We start from the raw sequence: 8787 nt of genomic DNA, 5'->3' as shown, positions 1-8787 counted from the left end.
CATGTACGGTTGCATTGTTACCTCCATTTAACGGTTTAACCTTCCATATATACAATTATTTTAGTTTGCTTTAATTCAAAATTTGCAGAGAAGCTATTCGTTCTTTCCACTGCTACAGAATCAACGGAGTTCTTTCCCTTCATTCTCATTTTAGTTAATTTCTTTTCTTTCTATTTTTCATTTCTGCTTTGCTACAAAAATTCAAAAGTAGTCTCTTAATTAGTTAATTACACCTTTTTTGTCGACCGTAACCGTTTCTGGAAAAAAAAATGCACACACATATTTGAAGATACATATTCCTTTATACTATTTTTGCTACTTCCTTCTTTCACTAATTAATTAATTGACAAAATATATCTTAAATGGGTACGTTACCCAACCTCTCTTCCACGAATTTTTATCCTATCCTTCCATTGATACATTTTTCATCCTTATTAATAAGGTCATGTAATTTAATGGTCATTTAATTATAATATTACTATTTCATATTTATTATATTAAATATTTAATATTTTATTACATTTTACATAAAAATAATTTACAATAGGAGTAAAATAGTAATCTAACTTTGTAGGAAGGAGCTTTCCACTTTTAGTATAATAATATAATATGATGATGATATGATGATACGATATACATGGCTAGCATGCTCTTATTATTCCGTATCTCACACATAATTTGCAAATTTTCCATCCATTTCCCACAAAGGCTTATTTTTCGTTCATAAAACGCCTTTTCCCTTTAGCAGCAGCTGGTTCAGCTTCAACCTGTATTTTACAAACGCATAGGAATCGTACCTTGTCCTGTCCTTGTCATTATTCATTAGTGAAAAGATCTCAGTTGGTAGGTAACAGTCTCCCCTGGAACCGTTTAAACCAATACGAAAAAAAGCAGCTTTACACGAACAGTTCCTCAAACATGCATCTTTACAGGTATTCATATCTGTGTTTGTAATATCTGCAGTAAACGCGAAATAGTCCACATCTTCAAGTTCCAATAATCTGTGGTTATTTAAATCATTACAAGTCAGCCTTGTGATCTCAGAGCAACCAAGATTAGGCAACCTATCATTTATCTGTCTGAAATAGCTTGTTGAATTAGAGCTTGATTTGGGACAACTACACTGCCCCATTTTGCAAATGCCATATCTTCCACAGACCGTGGGGTAAGAGCACTCGCCGTTAAAACCTGTCAGGACATCATCCACCTCATTCCAACGACTTTGCCACTCATACACTTTCAAGTGTCCATCAGACTCAAGTTTCATATATTGAGCCGAGGATGCAGGAGGAATGGAAATCAGCGTCTGCGGATCATTGTAATTTGAGAGTAGAGCTAAGCTTCCATTCAAATACATAACATAATTGGAGCCTCCACTAGTATTCAATCCACCAATCGATCTTTCAAAGTAGGTTTGAGGAGGATTTGACTCGGCAAAAGCAACCAAACCATCATCGGTAGCAGAGAAAGAGAACAAACCGCCTTCAGTCCAGTTTGTTGTTGAAACAGTAGCTGTTAGCTTCATTCCTGATACTAACTTCTGTCCTGGAACCAAAGAATCAGTCGGGTGATCAAAAGATTGCCAAACAGTTGCATTCTTGGAATCAAACAGAACAAGATTTCCCTCATCAGTCAAGTTTAAGCCAGCAACAAATTTCCCAGCAGTGTTTGTTGACCAAACTAAAGTACCATCAGCATCTCTAAGTACTAAGTCTCCTTGTGCTGTAAGCTGCAAAGTTGAATTGATCTTAACTGGTTTGTTCCTATTAGCAGACCAAACAACTTGTGGGAATCCGATTGCACTACTAGAAATCCGGAAAAAAACGACCAAAATTTAGCGACCAAAATTGGTCTGTGGGAAAAAGCGACCAAAATTGGTCGCTAAACTAGCGAAAATAATAAAATAAATAAAAGAAACAAAATAGCGACCAAGGTTGGTCGCTACTTGGTTGCTATATTAGTCAAAATGTTGATTGGACTGGTCAGACTTTCTTGGTCAAACATTTACTGAGATTAGTGACCAATGTTGGTCGCTAAAGTGGGACCCACCTACAAAATTTTAATAATTATATTATTATTTTTAAAAAATTATAAAATATAAATATATATAATATAAAAATAGCGACCAACGTTGGTTGCTACTTAAAGGGTAGGCAGATACCGACCAACTTTGATCGCTTAAATGGGGCCCAGTTATACAATTTTAATAATTATATTATTAATTTAAATATTATATGAAATATAATTAAATCTGATTTAAATATAGCGACCAACTTTGGTCGCTAAACTAAATTCTTGAATAAATAGCGACCAAAGTTGGTCTCTATTCAGGTCAACAATGGTCAAAATTAAAAATCACTTTTGTATTTACTATCTAAATAATATAAATATAAGCCGTTAATACTTTTGTAATACAAAGGATGAATAGTACTATGAATCGTGCGTGTCTCTCTCTCTCTCTCTCTCTCTCTCTCTCTATATATATATATATATATATATATATATATACTTACGCTATATTATGCACTGAGTATAAGTCTATTAGGTAATATTATATCGAATATAGCTTACATATATAATATATATACTTACGCTATACTATGCACTAAGTATAAGTGTATTAGGTAATACTGTATCGAATATAGCTTATATATATACTTACGTTATACTATGCACTAAGTATAAGTGTATTAGGTAATATTGTATCGAATATAGCTTATATATATAATATATATACTTACGCTATACTATGCACTAAGGATAAGTGTATTAGGTAATACTGTATCGAATATAGCTTATATATATATATAATATATATATACTTACGCTATACTATGCACTGCGTATAAGTGTATTAGGTAATACTGTATCGAATATAGCTTATATATATATATATAATATATATATATATATACTTACCCTATACTATGCACTGAGTATAAGTGTATTAAGCAGTACTGTATCGAATATAGCTTATATATATATATATATACTTACGCTATACTATGCACTAAGTATAAGAGTATTAGGTAGTATTATATCGAATATAGCTTATATATAATATATATATATATATACTTACGCTATACTATGCACTGAATATAAGTGTATTAGGTCATACTGTATCGAATATAGCTTATTTATATATATATAATATATATATATATATATACTTACTCTATACTATGCACTGTGTATAAGTGTATTAGGTCATACTGTATCGAATATAGCTTATATATATATATATATAATATACTTACGCTATACTATGCACTAAGTATAAGTGTATTAGGTAATACTGTATCGAATATAGCTTATATATATACTATATATACTTACGCTATACTATGCACTAAGTATAAGTGTATTAGGTAGTATTATATCGAATATAACTTATATATATATAATATATATACTTACGCTATACTATGCACTGAGTATAAGTGTATTAGGTCATACTATATAGAATATAGCTTATATATATTGTACATACTTACGCTATACTATGCACTAAGTATAAGTGTATTAGGTAATACTGTATCGAATATAGCTTATGTATATATATATATATATATATATATATATATATATATATATATATATATATATACTATATATACTTATGTTATACTATGCACTAAGTATAAGTGTATTAGGTAGTATTATATCGAATATAGCTTATATATATATATATATATATAAAATATATATACTATGCACTAAGTATAAGTGTATTAGGTAGTATTATATCGAATATATATATATATATATAGCTTAAATTAAATTAAAATCCTAAATTTATACTACATATGTACATAATTTTAAATTGAATTAAAAGTAACACACATACATACATACATACATATATATATATATATATATATATATATATATATATAGCTTAAATTGAATTAAAATCCTAAATTTATACTACATATATATATAATTTTAAATTGAATTAAGAGTAATATAATTTTTTTAGAAATAGCGACCAACTTTGGTCGCTATTTCTAAAAATTCAAAACTGATTTACCTACCAAAATAGCGACCAACTGTGGTCGCTATTTTTAATTCCAGAGTGTCAAAACCGGGATCCCCTCCCATTCTTTCTAAAAATTTTCCAAAATCTCTCTTTTCTCTCACACACTCAAACCCCCCCCCCCTTCCAACTCCCACCACCAGATGCCCCACCCACGCCACCAACGACCACCACCCAGCTGCAGTCGCCTCTGCCGCTGATGCGTCTCTCTCCTTCTCCACCTCCTAAAAATTCTAGGTTATAATTATAATTTATATCTTTTGTGTAAGCTTATAATGTTTTGTTTATTAGCTATGAATTAGTTTCAAATGACTAGTGTTTCAATTGATTATTTAACATTGTATTTTATAGAAACCTAGGGTTTAGGTTGTATTTATCATTATTTAACATTTTATAAAAATCTAGGGTTTATAGAAATCTAGGATATAAATTGAAACTTTTAGGATATGAGTTGAATTTTTAGGATATGAATTGAAACTTTTAGGATATGAGTTGAATTTTTGGGATATAAATAGAAATTTTAGGATATGACTTGAACTTTTGTGGATATGAATTGAACCGTTAGGATATAAATTGAACTTTTAGTTTATGTTTAAACTCGTAGGATAAGAATTGATGAATTTTTAGTTTTTAGGTTTTGTTCTTGTGAATTGAACTTGTACGATATAAATTGAAGCTTTTATGTATGACTTGAACTTTTTACGATATGAGTTGAAACTTTTAGGATATGAGTTGAACTTTTAGGAAATAAATTGAACCTTTAGGATATGTATTGAACCTTTAGGATATGACTTGAAGTTTTAGTTTATGTTTAAACTCGTAAGATATGAATATAACTTTTAGTTTTTAGGTTTTGTTCTTGTGAATTGAACTTGTAGGATATAAATTGAAGCTTTTATGTATGACTTGAACTTTTTAGGATATGAATTAAAACTTTTAGGATATGAGTTGAACTTTTAGGAAATAAATTGAACCTTTAGCATATGTATTGAACCTTTAGGATATGACTTGAACTTTTAGTTTATGTTTAAACTCGTAGGATATGAATATAACTTTTAGTTTTTAGGTTTTGTTCTTGTGAATTGAACTTGTAGGATATAAATTGAAACTTTTAGGATATGAGTTGAATTTTTAGGATATAAATAGAATTTTTAGGATATGACTTGAACTTTTGTGGATATGAATTAAACCTTTAGGATATAAATTGAACTTTTAGTTTATGTTTAAACTCGTAGGATAAGAATTGATGAACTTTTAGTTTTTAGGTTTTGTTCTTGTGAATTGAACTTGTACGATATAAATTGAAATTTTACGATATGACTTGAACTTTTTACGATATGAGTTGAACCTTTAGGATATGACTTGAACTTTTGTGGATATGAATTGAAGGTTTAGGATATGAATTGAACTTTTAGTTTATGTTTTGGAATTTTAGATTGCCGGAGGATTATTAGAAGAGGTTGATGACGTTATTAGACATGCAATAGAACTTCCACCAAGAACAACTAAGACACAGTACCTTGCAAAGTGTGCCTTTAATTGTTCTTCTCATTAGCGACAATGATGATGAGAAGGCAATGACATGTGTTTCAAATAGTGATGGTGTAGGTAGGAATTTAGTATTTTCTAAGTAGATAAAAGAAGAGCTTATAGAGTAATTCTGTACTTCATTTTCCATGAGGAAAAGAAGTTTAATTGAGAGTGACAAGGTTGATGAAGGCGGAATGTGTTCCGTTGGTCATGGCAGTTCCCATAGAATGGGGATCATAAGACTCTATGATGACAGAGATTATAGGAAGTTTTGTTCTAAATTTTCTTTCAAGTCTGATCCATACAAGCTTAATGTGATATTGGTGATATTTCTTCGGATTCAGACAATGATTTGACCGACAAAAGTATGGAAATGCTCTTAAAAAGAATTAAAGGTAAAATATTTTCAGCATCCTTCTCTACCAAGAAAAACATTTTACCTTTAATTCTTTTTAAGAGCATTTCCATACTTTTGTCGGTCAAATCATTGTCTGAATCCGAAGAAATATCACCAATATCATATTAAGCTTGTACGGATCAGACTTGGAAGAAAGTTTAGAACAAAACTTCCTATAATCTTTGTCATCATAGAGTCTTATGATCCCCGCTTTATGGGAACTGCCATGACCAACGGAAAACATTCCGTCTTCATCAACGTTGTCACTATCAATCAAACTTCTTTTCCTCTTGGAAAGTGAAGTAGAGAATTCCTCTATAACCTCTTTTATCTACTTAGGAAATGTTAAATCCTACCTATACCATCACTATTTTGAAACACATGTCGTTGCCTTCTCATTATCATTGTAGCTATAGAGATCAACAATTGATCAAAGACACACCCTGTCAGGTACTGTATCCAAGTTATTCTCTGTATCCAAGTTCATCCCGAGTAATAGTACCACGAGGATAATCACCAAAGCCACCAGACAGCTTTATGATGCCAATGAAGCAAGATGAGCTATTCAATGAAACTCGTATTGTAAAGAAGAAGAAAGAGACTGATTCAGAAAGGAGGGTCGAGCCTCGACTATATACATGTAAGTTTTTTACTTTTCATTAAGTATTTTGATTTACTTTTATATAAATTTTGAAATACTAATTCAATATATATAATTTTTCATATAGGTTCGCTTCACATGCAGCTGACGTGGGGGAATTCATACGCAGTCAACCACCTAATGAATCGGGCGAGGCAATCCAACTTTCGGACGAGGATGCTGAAAGAACACTCCTTGAGTACTTTATATACTTTGAACTAGACAAAAAAATTTAGTTCTATTGTGTTAGTTCTTTTTAGTTCGAATGGGCTTGTAATAAGCGTTAACTTAGTTTTGTTAGCTTAATGTGTTAGTTCTATTGATTGTTGCTTTTAATTGTTGTTGTTGTTGTTGCTGGCATAAAATGCCTGTTTAGGATGTTTGGTAAGCTGGCAGGTGGTGTAGCTGCCAAAACAGGCAGTTTCTGCCAAAAATATACCAAGAAAAGCGACCAACTTTGGTCTCTATTTGGTCGCATTTCACTATAAAAAAAATAATTTTCTGGGCAATAGCGACCAACCTTGGTCGCTACCTGCCCAGATTTCTATTAAAAAATATAATTTCTGGAAATATAGCGACCAATGTTGGTCGCTTATCTTTAAAAAAAAATTAAATTCTTGAATTTAGCGACCAACTTTGGTCTCTATTGTCCAGATTTTAAAATATAATATTTGGATTAGAGACCAAAGTTGGTCGCTTTCTAATGATTAATGATAAATTAAAAACAACGTATTTCATATGTAGAGACCAACTTTGGTCGCCAAATTTATATTATTAAATTAATATAGCGACCAAAGTTGGTCACTAAAGTCAAAATCAGAATATTTAGTCCTTTTACCTTAGAGACCAAAGTTGGTCGCTAATTAGCGACCAACTTTGGTCCCTAAAATAAAGGGACCAGCAATATTGCGACCAGGCATGTTTGGCCGCTTTTTGGTCGCTTTTAGGCCTATAAGCGACCAATTTTGGTCGCTTTTTGTGGTCGCTTTTTACCGGATTTTTAGTAGTGTTGCGGGCATAGTAATAAGGGAAATACTATTGGTTTGAACAATGAAGATGGCAAAGATGTAACTTTCACAATTGCCATTACAGTAGAAACCACAAGCATATCTTGGACCAAAAGTTCCTCTGAGTAGTATGGCCCTTACTGTTGAGCCATCAGTGAAAGCCACTGAATGGGGTGCAGAAATACTGTTGACCCAAGTTGTAGAAAGATTTGCAGTTGGGTAATCCCAAGGTTGGCTGGCTAGCTATCAAATGAAAAGAACAACAAAGAATGAAGGCTAGAGGAAAATTCTTGTATAGAGCCATGAAAGAAAATGGATGATAATTTAAACTTTAAGAGAAGGCAAAGTGCCTTTGGTTGTTTGAAAGATTCTAAGCTTATTGCATTATATATAAGTTATCCTAATGACCCATCTATGCATTTTTTAATGCAAAATACAAAATATAATAATGGTCAAGAAAGCAACAAGCTCCTACTTTTCAAAACTTGAAGCTGACTAATAAAACTCACGCCCATTGGAAGTTTGCTAGCTGAACGAAATCACAGAATGTGAAGTTGGTGAGAAAGAAGCAGTCTTTGTCAATGATATGATGCCAGGTGCAAAGAAATATATATAGCTACGTGATGATCTTTGACGTATAATTTTCAGAATGAGTCGAGTTGAATTTTTGCGTTTGATATAATAAAATATTCATCTTTACGAGATTAACTTGTTGCTTGTACAAAGATTATCATGTTTTTCCTACTAAATAACGTCTATCTTTAAACGTTCCCACAGATTAACTACGAAAGGAAAAAAGGCACCATCAGGATTCTTTTATATATATATATATATATATATATATATATATTAATTTTTTTATTACTCTGTAAAGTGATATGCAGAGATTGTTTTGTCGCGTTGTGTTTCTTTCTCAGCAAGAAATTTTTTTCCTAGAACAATTAACAGGTTGAAGAATCCTATAACGTACACTATGGTTAATGTAATGTCCCATGATTTAAACAAGGATATATTAGTCATTTAGTAACTAATTAAGCCAAAAAAAAAAAAAAAGAGAAAGAGATACCCAAAAAGGGACGAAGCCACCAGATGGTAATTTGGCCAAAAAGCAAAAAGTCAAACAAACCTAGCAAAAGAACTAATAAAACAAAAAGAGGTGCATTTGCATCTATAC

The 8787-nt window shown here is 31.3% G+C and overlaps 1 pseudogene; it reads right to left on the bottom strand.

Annotated features, from left to right (window-relative positions):
- Positions 1-710: 710 nt before the first annotated feature.
- LOC104235202 (EP1-like glycoprotein 3) lies at positions 711-7917 on the bottom strand (annotated as a pseudogene).
- Positions 7918-8787: the final 870 nt, after the last annotated feature.

Source organism: Nicotiana sylvestris, chromosome 7 (genome assembly GCF_000393655.2).
Source record: "Nicotiana sylvestris chromosome 7, ASM39365v2, whole genome shotgun sequence".
Lineage (NCBI taxonomy): Eukaryota > Viridiplantae > Streptophyta > Magnoliopsida > Solanales > Solanaceae > Nicotiana > Nicotiana sylvestris.
This window is presented reverse-complemented; position numbering and strand designations above follow the sequence as displayed.